The sequence below is a fragment of the Triticum dicoccoides genome, chromosome 7A (genome assembly GCF_002162155.2).
Source record: "Triticum dicoccoides isolate Atlit2015 ecotype Zavitan chromosome 7A, WEW_v2.0, whole genome shotgun sequence".
NCBI lineage: Eukaryota > Viridiplantae > Streptophyta > Magnoliopsida > Poales > Poaceae > Triticum > Triticum dicoccoides.
The window spans coordinates 108,994,594-109,011,445 of NC_041392.1; the positions used below are offsets into that span (position 1 = coordinate 108,994,594).

General features: G+C 46.0%; 1 long non-coding RNA gene across 1 annotated transcript; it reads right to left on the reverse strand.

Annotated features, from left to right (window-relative positions):
* Positions 1-14,920: 14,920 nt before the first annotated feature.
* LOC119332252 lies at positions 14,921-15,810 on the reverse strand. Its single transcript, XR_005160874.1, has 3 exons — positions 15,698-15,810; positions 15,288-15,317; positions 14,921-15,192 (listed from the first exon to the last, which is right to left on the reverse strand). It is a non-coding gene; the product is annotated as an uncharacterized LOC119332252 (long non-coding RNA).
* Between the last annotated feature and the right edge of the window lie 1,042 nt (positions 15,811-16,852).

Genomic DNA, 16,852 nt, shown 5'->3' on the forward strand with positions numbered 1-16,852 from the left:
GCGCGCCTATAGGGGCCGGCCGGCCTTCTCCCCTTGCTCCTTTATATACGGGGGCAGGGGGCACCCCTAGACACAAGTTGATCTTCGTGATCGTTCCTTAGCCGTGTGCGGTGCCCCCCTCCACCATATTCCACCTCGGTCATATTGTAGCGGTGCTTAGGCGAAGCCCTGCGATGGTAGAACATCAAGATCGTCACCACGCTGTCGTGCTGACGAAACTCCTCCCCGACGCTTTGCTGGATCGGAGCCCGGGGATCGTCATCGAGCTGAACATGTGCTAGAACTCGGAGGTGCCGTAGTTTCGGTGCTTGATCGGTCAGGCCGTGGAGACGTACGACTACATCAACTAAACGCTTCCGTTGTCGATCTACAAAGGGTATGTAGATCACACTCTCTCTTCTCGTTGCTATGCATCACCATGATCTTACGTGTGCTTAGGAATTTTTTTGAAATTACTACGTTCTCCAACAAAATCAACCAAGCTGCTTCCAGATGCGACGTCCTGTGCACGTCTAGCAAAGCCCAAGGCCTCCATACCCCTCTCGTGTGCAAGTAGTAAAATACTATATTGAAAATTTGATTGAACCACTCATGGGAGGTCCTGTACTCCTTCGTGCTTAGCCAGATCCTATGAACTGCTGTGTCGCTATTTTGCCTGCTGCCACGCGCACAACCCGATGCATGCATTGCAAAAGCCTTCGCTAATTTCGATGATGTATCGTTGATAGATTTTTTGTTCGCTCGAATCAATCTGCCTCTGCGCCATATACAAGGACTCGGTCCTCTTCTTTTGGTCCAAAACAAAACTCACATCTGCACGCACCCACGCATGCGGCTTGCGCTCAGCTCAGCTCTCCGGATGGGCCTCCAATCTGCTTGCACCGGGCCCGCTCGGCTTCCCTGCTATGCGTTTCATCAATCACTTACAATCTTGCCGAGACCGAATAGATTTCGAACAATGTGCACATTGCCTGCCTGCCCGCCGTCGCCGCTGAACCGATCCGCCGCTGCGTCCTACCTCTCTAATCGCCTCAAGAAAATTACAATCGCTGATTTTGCTTCTTAGATTGCCACAAGTCGATTCACACTCCAACGACTACGATCACTCCCTGCAGAACTCCAACGATACCTTCCGCCTCCCTTAGATCAAGATGCACCTCCGTCCAACCTAGCTCATGATACCACTTGTTAGAATTGATCCGAGGCATACCGTCGATCATCTGAGGATCAAGCAATCACACGAGGCACGACACCGAGATTTGTTAACGAGGTTCACCGATATGGCTACATCCCCGGGGCCTGACCACGGGCGCTCCTCCGCGTGACACCGTCACAATACCGCATCCGGTCGCCCTGGACACCGGCACAATCCGCTGGCTTCCCCTGCGTTCCGGTGCTATTATGTTGGCATAGGTTACACGTGTGTCTACCCACGCTATATATGAGAGGTCTAGGATACAGGTGTCCTATTAGGACACGACTCCATATCCTATCTAAACACAATACTACTCGTAGTCCAACTGTAATCTACATTGTACACAATATTCAACACAACTCTAACAAACTCCACCTTGCCGAATATTCGCCACCACCTTGAATTCGTCAATGCATCAAACTTCCATGTACATTGGACTTGAGCTTATCCCATGAGTACCACTACTACTCGAAAGACTCCATATGACTCCACCTGCAACTTGTAGTCCCTTCATTTTTTGACTACAGTCAACGCTCAACCAAAATTAAGTTCCACTTTACTCTAGTCTGTGCTCCCAACTTCTAGAGTATCCGTCCAACGCCATCGCACACTGATCACCGACCTGTGTGAAAGTGAACAACTCACATATTGGGTGTCACACATAAGAGTTACCTGAACTCAACATCACCGCTCCATTCTTGACCGCATGTTTGAAACATGAAGGAATTTCACCATTGCTTGTAGTCATCCTGAGTCAAATTCGCAGTTGTGTCACCACATGTATGATCACCAAAGCTCTGGCCCGTCTACATGTCCCATGCGCCTCGCCGCTATTACCGCGTCGAGCCTCCGCTGTCCCGGTTAAGTCTCAAGGGTTGCGAATCCACACCACTCAACCCCCACTGCAGAGTACCATCGATCATCACAGACCGGTGACGAGTTTCATGCTTCCATCAGACCACTGGGTTCCAGTCCGAATTGCGTGTCACTCGCTTTTTTCCCGTTGCTGAATAGGCTTCGATTCCATGAATCCTTACACCGTAGCCCCTCAATCCAGCTCCACCTTCAACATGACTTCAAGCTCTGTGTGTGCATCACCTTGAATCAACCCCGCGCCATAGTCTTGTCGAAGCCACACAAGTCCTCTGACCTGCGCCTCGTGTTTCCACGCCCCAGAAGTCGGTCACCATTGGCATCACGCTCCTATGAAGCCGTCGCCGATCCTGCACCGTCTTCTGTACCAACCGATTTGCGTCGATCCGTCAGACTGACTAGTCTGACCCAGCCAAACATATTCAACTATATGACACGCTCAAGGCTCTCAAATCGTCGTCCACGAATTTCCATCCACCACATGATAATTCCATCATAGCTGACATGACTTTCCACGACGCCTTCAAGCATCTCTATTGTGCCAACAAATGTTTCACCCTTGTCTGCCATAACTCAAGGTTTCCAGTTTCATTGAACTTCTGCACCTCAAACCTAGTACCCATTGGCACCATGGTTCTTTGTACGGCTGACCCTATGAAAAATTAACCAAGCTGCTTCCAGATGCGACGTCCTGCGCACGTCTAGCAAAGCCCAAGGCCTCCATACCCCTCTCATGTGCAAGTAGTAAAATACTATATTGAAAATTTGATTGAACCACTCACGGGAGGTCCTGTACTCCTTCATGCTTAGCCAGATCCTATGAACTGCTGTGTCGCTATTTTGCCTGCTGCCACGCGCACAACCCGATGCATGCATTGCAAAAGCCTCCGCTAATTCCGATGATGTATCACTGATGGATTTTTTGTTCGCTCGAATCAATCTGCCTCTATGCCATATACAAGGACTCGGTCCTCTTCTTTTGGTCCAAAACAACACTCACGTCTGCACGCACCCACGCGTGCGGCTTGCGCTCAGCTCAGCTCTCCGGATGGGCCTCCAATCTGCTTGCGCTGGGCCCGCTCGGCTTCCCTGCTATGCGTTTCTCAATCACTTACGATCTCGCCGAGACCGAATAGATTTCAAACACTATGCACATTGCCTGCCTGCCCGCCGTCGCCGCTGAACCGATCCACCGCTGCATGCTGCCTCTCTAATCGCCTCAAGAAAATTACGACCGCTGATTCTGATTCTTAGATCGCCACAAGTCGATTCCCACTCCAACGACTACGATCACTCCCTGCAGAACTCCAACGATACCTTCCGCCTCCCTTAGATCAACGATGCACCTCCGTCCAACCTAGCACATGATACCACTTGTTAGAATTGATCCGAGGCATACCGTCGATCATCCGAGGACCAAGCAATCACATGAGGCACGACACCGAGATTTGTTAACGAGGTTCACCGATATGGCTATATCCCCGGGGCCTGACCACGGGCGCTCCTCCGCGTGACACCGTCACAATACCGCATCCGGTCGCCTTGGACACCGGCACAAGCCGCCGGCTTCCCCTGTGTTCCAGTGCTATTATGTTGGCATAGGTTACATCGTGTGTCTACCCCCGCTATATATGAGAGGTCTAGGATACAGGTGTCCTATTAGGACACAACTCCATATCCTATCTAAACACAATACTACTCGTAGTCCAAATGTAATCTATCTTATACACAATATTCGATACAACTCTAACAAACTCCACCTTGCCGAATATTCGCCACCACCTTGAATTCATCAATGCGTCAAACTTCCATGTACATTGGACTTGAGCTTATCCCATGAGTACCGCTACTACTCCAAAGACTCCATATAACTCCACCTGCAACTTGTAGTCCCTTCATTTTTTGACTACAGTCAACGCTCGACCAAAATTAAGTTCCACTTTACTCTAGTCTGTGCTCCCAACTTCTAGAGTATCCGTCCAACGCCATCGCACACTGATCACCGACCTGCGTGAAAGTGAACAACTCACATATTGGGTGTCACACATAAGAGTTACCTGAACTCAACATCACCGCTCCATTCTTGACCGCATGTTTGAAACATGAAGGAATTTAACCATTGCTTGTAGTCATCCCGAGTCAAATTCGCAGTTGTGTCACCACATGTATGATCACCAAAGCTCTGGCCCGTCTACATGTCCCATGCGCCTCGCCGCTATTACCGCGTCGAGCCTCCGCTGTCCCGGTTAAGTCTCAAGGGTTGCGAATCCACACCACTCAACCCCCACTGCAGAGTACCATCGATCATCACAGACCGGTGACGAGTTTCATGCTTCCATCAGACCACTGGGTTCCAGTCCGAATTGCGTGTCGCTCGCTTTTTTCCCGTTGCTGAATAGGCTTCGATTCCATGAATCCTTACACCGTAGCCCCTCAATCCAGCTCCACCTTCAACATGACTTCAAGCTCTGTGTGTGCATCACCTTGAATCAACCCCGCGCCATAGTCTTGTCGAAGCCACACAAGTCCTCTGACCTGCGCCTCGTGTTTCCACGCCCCAGAAGTCGGTCACCATTGGCATCACGCTCCTATGAAGCCGTCGCCGATCCTGCACCGTCTTCTGTACCAACCGATTTGCGTCGATCCGTCAGACTGACTAGTCTGACCCAGCCAAACATATTCAACTATATGACACGCTCAAGGCTCTCAAATCGTCTTCCACGAATTTCCATCCACCACATGATAATTCCATCATAGCTGACATGACTTTCCACGACGCCTTCAAGCATCTCTATTGTGCCAACAAATGTTTCACCCTTGTCTGCCATAACTCAAGGTTTCCAGTTTCATTGAACTTCTGCACCTCAAACCTAGTACCCATTGGCACCATGGTTCTTTGTACGGCTGACCCTATGAAAAATTAACCAAGCTGCTTCCAGATGCGACGTCCTGCGCACGTCTAGCAAAGCCCAAGGCCTCCATACCCCTCTCGTGTGCAAGTAGTAAAATACTATATTGAAAATTTGATTGAACCACTCACGGGAGGTCCTGTACTCCTTCATGCTTAGCCAGATCCTATGAACTGCTGTGTCGCTATTTTGCCTGCTGCCACACGCACAACCCGATGCATGCATTGCAAAAGCCTCCGCTAATTCCGATGATGTATCACTGATGGATTTTTTGTTCGCTCGAATCAATCTACCTCTGCGCCATATACAAGGACTCGGTCCTCTTCTTTTGGTCCAAAACAACACTCACGTCTGCACGCACCCACGCGTGCGGCTTGCGCTCAGCTCAGCTCTCCGGATGGGCCTCCAATCTGCTTGCGCTGGGCCCGCTCGGCTTCCCTGCTATGCGTTTCTCAATCACTTACGATCTCGCCGAGACCGAATAGATTTCAAACACTATGCACATTGCCTGCCTGCCCGCCGTCGCCGCTGAACCGATCCACCGCTGCATGCTGCCTCTCTAATCGCCTCAAGAAAATTACGACCACTGATTCTGATTCTTAGATCGCCACAAGTCGATTCCCACTCCAACGACTACGATCACTCCCTGCAGAACTCCAACGATACCTTCCGCCTCCCTTAGATCAACGATGCACCTCCGTCCAACCTAGCACATGATACCACTTGTTAGAATTGATCCGAGGCATACCGTCGATCATCCGAGGACCAAGCAATCACATGAGGCACGACACCGAGATTTGTTAACGAGGTTCACCGATATGGCTATATCCCCGGGGCCTGACCACGGGCGCTCCTCCGCGTGACACCGTCACAATACCGCATCCGGTCGCCTTGGACACCGGCACAAGCCGCCGGCTTCCCCTGTGTTCCAGTGCTATTATGTTGGCATAGGTTACATCGTGTGTCTACCCCCGCTATATATGAGAGGTCTAGGATACAGGTGTCCTATTAGGACACAACTCCATATCCTATCTAAACACAATACTACTCGTAGTCCAAATGTAATCTATCTTATACACAATATTTGATACAACTCTAACAAACTCCACCTTGCCGAATATTCGCCACCACCTTGAATTCGTCAATGCGTCAAACTTCCATGTACATTGGACTTGAGCTTATCCCATGAGTACCGCTACTACTCCAAAGACTCCATATGACTCCACCTGCAACTTGTAGTCCCTTCATTTTTTGACTACAGTCAACGCTCGACCAAAATTAAGTTCCACTTTACTCTAGTCTGTGCTCCCAACTTCTAGAGTATCCGTCCAACGCCATCGCACACTGATCACCGACCTGCGTGAAAGTGAACAACTCACATATTGGGTGTCACACATAAGAGTTACCTGAACTCAACATCACCGCTCCATTCTTGACCGCATGTTTGAAACATGAAGGAATTTCACCATTGCTTGTAGTCAACCCGAGTCAAATTCGCAGTTGTGTCACCACATGTATGATCACCAAAGCTCTGGCCCGTCTACATGTCCCATGCGCCTCGCCGCTATTACCGCGTCGAGCCTCCGCTGTCCCGGTTAAGTCTCAAGGGTTGCGAATCCACACCACTCAACCCCCACTGCAGAGTACCATCGATCATCACAGACCGGTGACGAGTTTCATGCTTCCATCAGACCACTGGGTTCCAGTCCGAATTGCGTGTCACTCGTTTTTCCCCGTTGCTGAATAGGCTTCGATTCCATGAATCCTTACACCGTAGCCCCTCAATCCAGCTCCACCTTCAACATGACTTCAAGCTCTGTGTGTGCATCACCTTGAATCAACCCCGCGCCATAGTCTTGTCGAAGCCACACAAGTCCTCTGACCTGCGCCTCGTGTTTCCACGCCCCAGAAGTCGGTCACCATTGGCATCACGCTCCTATGAAGCCGTCGCCGATCCTGCACCGTCTTCTGTACCAACCAATTTGCGTCGATCCGTCAGACTGACTAGTCTGACCCAGCCAAACATATTCAACTATATGACACGCTCAAGGCTCTCAAATCGTCTTCCACGAATTTCCATCCACCACATGATAATTCCATCATAGCTGACATGACTTTCCACAACGCCTTCAAGCATCTCTATTGTGCCAACAAATGTTTCACCCTTGTCTGCCATAACTCAAGGTTTCCAGTTTCATTGAACTTCTGCACCTCAAACCTAGTACCCATTGGCACCATGGTTCTTTGTACGGCTGACCCTATGAAAAATTAACCAAGCTGCTTCTAGATGCGACGTCCTGCGCACGTCTAGCAAAGCCCAAGGCCTCCATACCCCTCTCGTGTGCAAGTAGTAAAATACTATATTGAAAATTTGATTGAACCACTCACGGGAGGTCCTGTACTCCTTCGTGCTTAGCCAGATCCTATGAACTGCTGCGTCGCTATTTTGCCTGCTGCCACGCGCACAACCCGATGCATGCATTGCAAAAGCCTCCGCTAATTCCGATGATGTATCGCTGATGGATTTTTTGTTCGCTCGAATCAATCTGCCTCTGCGCCATATACAAGGACTCGGTCCTCTTCTTTTGGTCCAAAACAACACTCACGTCTGCACGCACCCACGCGTGCGGCTTGCGCTCAGCTCAGCTCTCCGGATGGGCCTCCAATCTGCTTGCGCTGGGCCCGCTTGGCTTCCCTGCTATGCGTTTCTCAATCACTTACGATCTCGCCGAGACCGAATAGATTTCAAACACTATGCACATTGCCTGCCTGCCCGCCGTCGCCGCTGAACCGATCCACCGCTGCATGCTGCCTCTCTAATCGCCTCAAGAAAATTACAACCGCTGATTCTGCTTCTTAGATCGCCACAAGTCGATTCCCACTCCAACGACTACGATCACTCCCTGCAGAACTCCAACGATACCTTCCGCCTCCCTTAGATCAACGATGCACCTCCGTCCAACCTAGCACATGATACCACTTGTTAGAATTGATCCGAGGCATACCGTCGATCATCCGAGGACCAAGCAATCACATGAGGCACGACACCGAGATTTGTTAACGAGGTTCACCGATATGGCTATATCCCCGGGGCCTGACCACGGGCGCTCCTCCGCGTGACACCGTCATAATACCGCATCCGGTCGCCTTGGACACCGGCACAAGCCGCCGGCTTCCCCTGTGTTCCAGTGCTATTATGTTGGCATAGGTTATATCGTGTGTCTACCCCCGCTATATATGAGAGGTCTAGGATACAGGTGTCCTATTAGGACACAACTCCATATCCTATCTAAACACAATACTACTCGTAGTCCAAATGTAATCTATCTTATACACAATATTCGACACAACTCTAACAGGGAGAAATCTAACAAAGTTCGTTGGCGGGCCTTCTTTACTTACCGAACCCCAACTTCCATAACAAGGATCCGCCTCCGCCACGGATTCCCAAGGTGAAACCCTGTTATTTACTAGAGGCTGTCGTGGAAGGCGAACCACGCCAAGGAGCCGCCTCCGTCATGGATTTCAGGGGCGTTGGCTCATCTGATCTGTATTTCTTTTTCGGTAGGGGAGGGCCCTGATGGTGCTAGTGATGGCTGGAGATATGGCAGAGGAATTCGGATCCATTTCTTGCTCCGTGGGACTTCAATCGGATTTGCAACGAATTTGTGATTTTGGTAGAGAAACGATATTTCGGCAGGGATGGCTGGGGAAGAAGACGAACATGAGAGAGAGAGAGTCCAGAACGGAAATTCTATTTTTTTAGCAACATAACGCAAATTCTATGAATCAATCTCTGCGTCGTGGGCCAAAGAGTACTCTGCGAGGCTGGGCACGCGTGCTGGCACGGCCCGTTTACTTGTTTTCGAGTTTTTAAATGTATATGGGCCAAAAGACAGCCCAACAAGCCAAAACAGCCTATAAGGCCTAAAAGCAGCCTGTCACGCGGGCCAAACGTGCCCGTGGGCCGCCCCGTAAAAAATGTTAGTGTAATTCAATAAAAATGCTTCGTGTTGCAAAAAAAAGTTTTGTATATTAAAAAAAATGTACGTCACATTCAAAAAAATCCTCATAAGTTTAAAAAAAATGTGTTCATGACATTTAAAAAAATGTTTGTACAATGTGCAAAAATGTTGGCCTGGTTAAAAATGATGTTTTAATCATTTGAAAAATGTTTCAACATGTTTTCGAAAAATGTGTTTAACATGTATATGAAAAATATATCCAAAACATGTTTTGTAAGAATGTTAAACATGTATTTCGAAAATGTTAAGTGGATATAAATAATGTTTTAAATATATACAAAAAATGTAGAAACATGTATGAGAAAAACTAGACATGCATTGAAAAAACAAAACCTGATGAGAATCAACAAAATAAACAAAAAAAGCAAAGAAAATAACAAAGAAAAGAAAGAAAGAATCAGAATAAAACCAGAGGATAAAGAAGAATTATGAAATACCAAAAAAACCGTTGAAAAAAGAAAGAAACCCGAACCATAAAAGAAGAAGAAAAAGAAAACCAAAAGCCGGCGAAAAAAACCCCCCAAAACAAAAGAGAGCGAAAAAAAATATATGAAGAAACCAGTTCGAAATTATCGATCGAACGAGGATTCTATAAATGGGATGGCCCGATACTAGTCCGCCCATTGCTAATAGGAATTACTACGGGCGAGACAAAGCTTTTGCATGGTACACAGTCACGAACTCAGGCACTACACGAGCAATATAATAAACGTGTCACATCATAAGTGGTGTCGTGCCAGACATGTTTAATCCTCCACTAGGTTGTGCCGACCCAAATGGTCAAGTCTGATCAAGCGTGGCCCTGGATTGGCCCATGGAGCGCGGCCCCTATCTCTCTCACTCGACGTGAGACAATAAGGTGTCTCGAGTCAGGAGGCAGCCGCTCGACTGGGTCGGCCCAGCGCAGAAATATGCTTTCAACGCTTTTATTTTTCTTCCATTTTTTCATGTTTTTTTTGAATTTTTTTTACTTTTGCTTGTATCTCGAAATATTTTGAATATATCAATTATAAAAAATAATTTATAAACAAACATTAAAAAATGTTAATCATGCATTTAGAAAATATTAAATGCCTCCTAAAAAGAATATTAAATGTGTAAAAATAAAATGTACAAAGTGTATGGAAAAAGGTAGAAATAAAAAACAGGTTTTCAATATTTTTAACAAAATATTAATGATGTGCTGAAATACTTTAAATATATATAGAAAAAATATTTCCATGATATATAAAAAATATACAAAAAAATGTGCAGTGTGCGTGGGAAAAGTAGACATAAACAAATATCATTAGTTTAAAAAACTAATTATGTATTTGGAGAACTAAAACCGAGTACATGATGTGCGGTTTCAGTACTACTAGGTGTGAGGAGGAGGAGGTTAGCCTTGATGGCCAGGTGGTACCCCAGAAGGACACCTTTCGGTATTTGGGGTCAATGCTGCAGGAGGATGGGGGTATTGATAAAGATGTCAACCATCTTATCAAAACTGGATGGATGAAGTGGCGCCAAGCTTCTGGCATTCTTCGTGACAAGAGAGTGCCACAAAACTAAAAGGCAAGTTCTACAGGACGGTGGTTCAACCCGCAATGTTGTATGACGCTGAGTGTTGGCCGACAAAAGGGCGACATGTTCAACAGTTAGGTGTGGCGGAGATGCGTATGTTGAGATGGATGTGTGGCCACACGAGGAAGGATTGAGTACAGAATGATGATATACGAGATAGAGTTGGGGTAGCACCAATTGAAGAGAAGCTTGTCCAACATCGTCTGAGATGATTTGGGCATATTTAGCGCAGGCCTTCGGAAGCTTCAGTGCATAGCGGACGGCTAAATTGTGCGAAGAATGTCAAGAGAGGGCGGGGTAGACCGTATTTGACATGGGAGGAGTCCGTTAAGAGAGACCTGAAGGATTGGAGTATCACCAAAGAGCTAGCTATGGATAGGGGCGTGCGTGCAAGCTTGCTAGCTGTTGTTGTTGTTGTTGACAGAAAAGACAGAAAACCAGGGGGGAGAGGGAATCTGATGAAGAAAATAAAATAAAACCGAATGAAAAAAGAAGAATTTGGACTTTCAGCTCGCGCTATTTTTCTGTCAAATGGCGGATTCAAACATTTTCAGAACAACACGGAGCCTTCTAAACTCCTTCTATTCCTCTGGAAACCATTTTTGATCTTCCAACCCGCACCACCCAAAAAACTGGTGAATCCCTTTTGACCATTTATTTATGCTCGTAGGGAAAGGAAAAAAAATCACATATTAATTACAAAAGGGCAAAAGATCCAAGTTCAAATGTATGATGGGGAAAAAAATATCAAACTATAAATAACCTGGGTTAAAAATCAAATTCCCCATCAGGAAGGGGGCCTGTGGCTTTGATGAAATGCTAGAATGCCACCATTAAATGTGGGGGATGCCTGTAACGGCCAAGCCTGTCAATGGAGCTCCATCGACAAGGAGATGGATCGAGTCCGGACATGCTATTATACCAGACACATTTTGCAAATGCCTTGCATCTGAATGATATAAGCCATTGGCCTCCGGCAATCAAAGCAAGTGCACACTGCATATAATTCACTTAAATTGAAGAATATAGTTTAAAGTACACACGAATCAAGAACCACATTGACCATTTCCTGGCTATCAATAAAAAAAAACAGAAGAGGTTATAACTGTTTGCGCCTAATGCGCAATGTATAGCAGCAATTCTAACACATCATCCAATATATAGGCGCAACCGACCAGACTAAGCCCGTCATCATCCAAACATTATCCTCGCGGATTACTCATTGACTGTACCATCATCCAATTATTATGTCTGCGGATGAGGACAATCCATGTCTGAGTTGCTCCCTGATGCGGTGCTTGCTGGCTTCATCCACCGGAAATCTTGGAGATATGGTAGTGCACTTATTGCATTGGATTTTAGCAGGCAACTCAATTCTCTTCAAGCACACGGCTCGTTCCATGACGAGGCGTATATAATTCATCACCTTGTATTCCTCCTCGAACCCTTTCATCATAAACAATTTCAATTTCAAGTGCTTGAAATTGGATGCTTGCCACACCAAGTTGGTCTTCTCAGCATCGTCCTCGGACTTATTGAATTCACATGAATGACGATATAACTTCATGAACCAATTTTTTAAATTAGATTAGAAATTGGCATCCTCAGCAGCATCAGCATTTAAAATGAAGCGCAATGGCAGCAGCATGAGTTAAGACATAAATGTAAATGTGCACTTACTAAAAACTTCAGAACCTTTCTGGAATCAGAGTTCTTGGAGGTATCTGAAGAAATGAAATACCGATATAGCATTTGGAACAAAGCAATGAATTTCTAGGATTCCTATAATAACATAGTAAACTAAGACAAACTCCGTAGGAATTTTGGGGGAATCTAACATGAGGTTAGACAAAATAGAACATCCATAGTCTTTACGCACATTTCCTATGAAGTACATAAACAACCTTGATAAGAACAACTTCTCTGCCATGTATTCTAGGATTGCACCATCATCCCTATACATCCCAGAGAGCCCTGTATCACTGTATGTACTATATTTGGCAGAATATAGTAATAAGTGGTTAATATTACACATGCATGCTGGTACCCTATATTTTAATGCTACATATCTGGAAAGTGGAAGCATGTATGTATGGCCAAAGTGTGGATTGGAAGAACCGAGGTGACAGGCTTACATGGAAATTCTGCAGTGAAGGCGCGCCTTCAAGTATAAACATAGTCCAATTCAAATCACATTCAGTAGATATACCGCCAAGGTGCGCATGTGTCAGTTTGCTGAATATAGGAGTCAGCCGTTGTGGACCTTCAGGCTCAACCCAGATCTGCAGTTAAAAGAACATAAATATGGAGAATATTATAACATGAAGTAAGAAACACATTTTTATTTATTTTTGAATAATAACTAGATGTAGAGGGGATTGTAGTAGAAACTTACCCGTTGATTGTAAAAATTAAAAACCAGATTCCCCAGGTTTGTGTCACTAGATAAACATTGGCTCAGTGCGAATGGCTTCTGCCAATACTGGGCAGGACAACCAAAAGCGAGTTGATGAAGCTGAGGAACATAGCCAAAAGACATTGGGGGGTTTTCACAAGACCAAGCATCATACCTCAGTACCCTCAGTTTAGGAAGACAGGTTAGCTCAACGTGTAAGCATCTAAAGAATCTAAGTTCAATTGATCTGAGGTCCGAGCTTGGGGCGTCTAATTCAAGGACAGATTCCTGGGGCATTACGCAGAATCTCAAGCAAAGAATCTTAAGTTTACTGCAAGTGTTAACAAGATTGGCGACATCTGAGGCTTGAAACGTGAGGTTCTCAAGGATTAGTCTAGTGAGCGATTCGAAGGCGCCAGGGTATGCACCAAAGAATGACATAAACCGCTGTCCATACAAGGCTAATTGGGCATCACTTGGAGAAGCAACATCTGGGCACATTGCGAACTCGAGGTATTCAGGTTCGCGGTTCTTCACGACATCCTGAACCGTATGGCCAATTATGGACAAGTAAGGGTCCATAATGTAGCACCTGAGCATCAATGTTTTGATGGTTCGAGTGCACTTGCAAGCCGGAGGAGACAGCAACCTCCTCGTCGCGTCCGTGTATGCCTTCATTATCTCATCTGTCGTGTAACCGGGCTTACAGACGTCCGAGGTACTGATGAGCAGATGAGATAGTTGATGAGGAAGGTGCCTCCACCGTGTTGCGACAGTGCCGGCCCAAATCGCCGTGCGGACATCAAGGCGTTCTAGGATGTGGAGAAGAATTTCACTGGGTAGCGCACTAATTCTGTCTTCATCTTTGCTGGCAACAACGGAATCTTCTCCTGCAGTGGGATCAATTCTATCTTCAATTTTGCTCTGCAAAACAGACTGAAGAAAACAAGATAGCAACCGACAGAGGAGAGGGCGGGGGGAGCAGACCTTGATGCTTGGGGAATCCATGGCAAGAGCAGCTTCGGGAGTTGGATTCGCCGATTCGGGGACGGGGTGCATCTTCTCGAGGTAGCAGAGAGGACACCACAGTCGGAGAGGAGGGGAGGGGAGGGAACCCACAGCTTGGAGGCGAGGCACGAAGGCTGTGGAAGGGAGCGGACGTGGGCGGGGTCGGACGACGCCGTGTAGGTCGGAGAGGACTCGGGCGGCGGCGGACGGCAGCTCGGGCGGGGGTGGCGGTGTCAGACCCTATATCTGAATCTAACTGAAGAACCGAACTACTGTTCCTCCGGAGCTGAAGACCTAGTTTTTTTTTTTGAAGGGAAAACCTTAAGGCAACTTTATTGCGAAATTATCAGAGTTACATCCTTTAAGACATTTGGAAGAATTAACCCAAAAAAAAGACACGTGGAAGAAGAAAACTAGGTGATCCTTCGTCAGACGGACTAAATTGCTGCATAATGGTTCGTTCGCTCCGATAGGCTTCGCTCTTTTTGTGATTGAATGAAAGATCGGATGGCTCGCATTCTTCAGGATGTCTCTATTCAAGGACCGGCAAAGGCCTGATCATCCAGCTAGTACTTCAGTTGGTGAGAATATCAGGTGCTCCGAATTAAAATAAAAAAAACTAGGTAATTGCCCGTGCGTTGCTACGGGAGATCTTACAAACATGATATTTTGAGCAACATTAATAAGATACATAAGCATTGATTTAACACACAAGTGTCAAAGCAAGCATGAATAATAGACTGTAAACACCATGATAGTCAAACCGAAACTCTATTTCAGATTATTTTTCCTATGATGGAGCTGAAATATTCCTATATACTTGTAGGAATCATAAATCACTAGATCATCAGGAAGTCCCTCATAAATATAGTTCCTTTGCAACAAACGGTACCTGATTGCTAAACCAAAGTGTGGATAGATACTTATATTTAGTATCTAGACACTTATATGCTAAACCAAACGGTACCTGATTGTCATAAATCACTATAATCATTATTTAGTATTTAGACACTACTATTTTAAAGGTGGATAGATACTTCAAATCTTACATATGCTAGCAACCAAGATTGCTACTTAAAATTAAGACCTCCCTATGGCCCAGCTCCTCTGTAGTATTGGCTCGCCTCGTCGTTCTCATTCTTTACATGTTTTGTTTGCCGAGGTCACGTCAGCTCCATGGTGGCCTCCTCCGAGCTCCTGTGCTCATCGACGCCCAAGAAAAAACTGAAAAAGAATCTTGCTATTTATACATGACGACTACAACGACAGTAATTATGAGGGTATACAAGACCATCATTGAAAGACTTTGTAACACTTACTTGTTTTATGCGGGTATAAGCTCTCACATTCTGCATTGCAAGTCAGAAAGCAAAAAATGATAATTAGTTTTCATTTCCAGTTTGCAAGACAGAAGATTATACATAACTGCTTATTGTACTCCCAAATAAAATTCAGTACTTTTTCCAAATAAAATTCAGTCAGGCACATTTGGTTCAATATATTTTTTAGCCACCTTATGTTTTCTTATGTTCAGGTGTGTCAGGTCATTCTTCCAGAATTGATATTAAATATCATGCTTGAACTTATTTTTGATGAAATTTCAAGACTATGCCTGAATACAATATAGCAAGACCAACTCGGCAACTCGGCCTACTGAATGTACATGGGTACCATTAATCGCGGACCTTTGCTGAGCAATTCAAGTAAGTTTAGAGGGGCCACATCTAACCGTTTAACATTTCTTTTACATTCTCCAAGGCTCCAATATCTGAGTGCGATAACACATGACACAAGGTTTGTCTCAAACTCATTATTTGTGACCACGTCCTGAAAAAGAAAATAACTTAGATCAGTTTAATTTTCGCACTTCAAGAACCAGACTGTGATTATCGAAGATACCAAGAAAAAATTGCATATCTCATTTGCAGAACATAAATGATGGGAAGAATGATGTATGATGTAATCCTATGCTGTAGACTCACTGACGAACAAATAAGAAATCAAAAACTCATATGTGGTTGTCCTAGTTCAGCAGCCGTGCCCTGTTACACTCCTGTTTCATCAGACGCGCCTTTTAGATTTGGGAGCCAACTCGCGGATGAAGATGGCAACAGAGCATGTTCTCCATGCACCATCCTAAAGAAATAACACCAAATATGATCATTAGGGAACAAATAAAATATTTGGTTGCTTTATTTGACGTTTAAGAATGAAATCTTCAGATGTAGCTGCACCTGTAACCATCTACATACCTTCTAACACAGCAATCGACTTGATTAGAGAAGAGGAAAAAAACTCAAGCAATTATCTTGTACAGAAATATTACCTCATTGTATTTCCAATCCGTCTGTCCCTTCCACTTCACTCCATCAGGGATATGTTAAAAGGCCAGCAAATCATGATTGCATCACTTGTATGACACTAAGTAAGAAAGGAATGATGATGTGGGACATGGGGTGCTACGGACAAACGCTGCCTCCTCCCAGCATAGAAGGGCCGCGGGGCGAGGGTACAACACAAGTCATGTGGTGCCATGGCGGTGTAGCTCTTCATTGGACGGACGCCACCGAGGAAAGAAGAAGATGGCCTCGTGCAGGCCACATCTTGGAGGCAGGGAGGCTGGACTGCGGGATCGCCGTGGTAGGCGGCCTCGAAGACGACCGATCGATGTTTCCTATCGCCACACCCGAGAATCGTGTCACTGCCAGCAGTTTCGCCGACGCGGCCGCCAGATCTGGTAGAGAAGACAGGCTGGACCAACGTGGGGAGAGGGGAGGAGGTAGATGACCACGCCGCCATCAGATTTGTGGCCGACTGGCCGCCCCTTCCATCTTCCACGTTGCAAGGAGAGGGGACAAGGTCGATCCGATGCACGCCGGGCCGG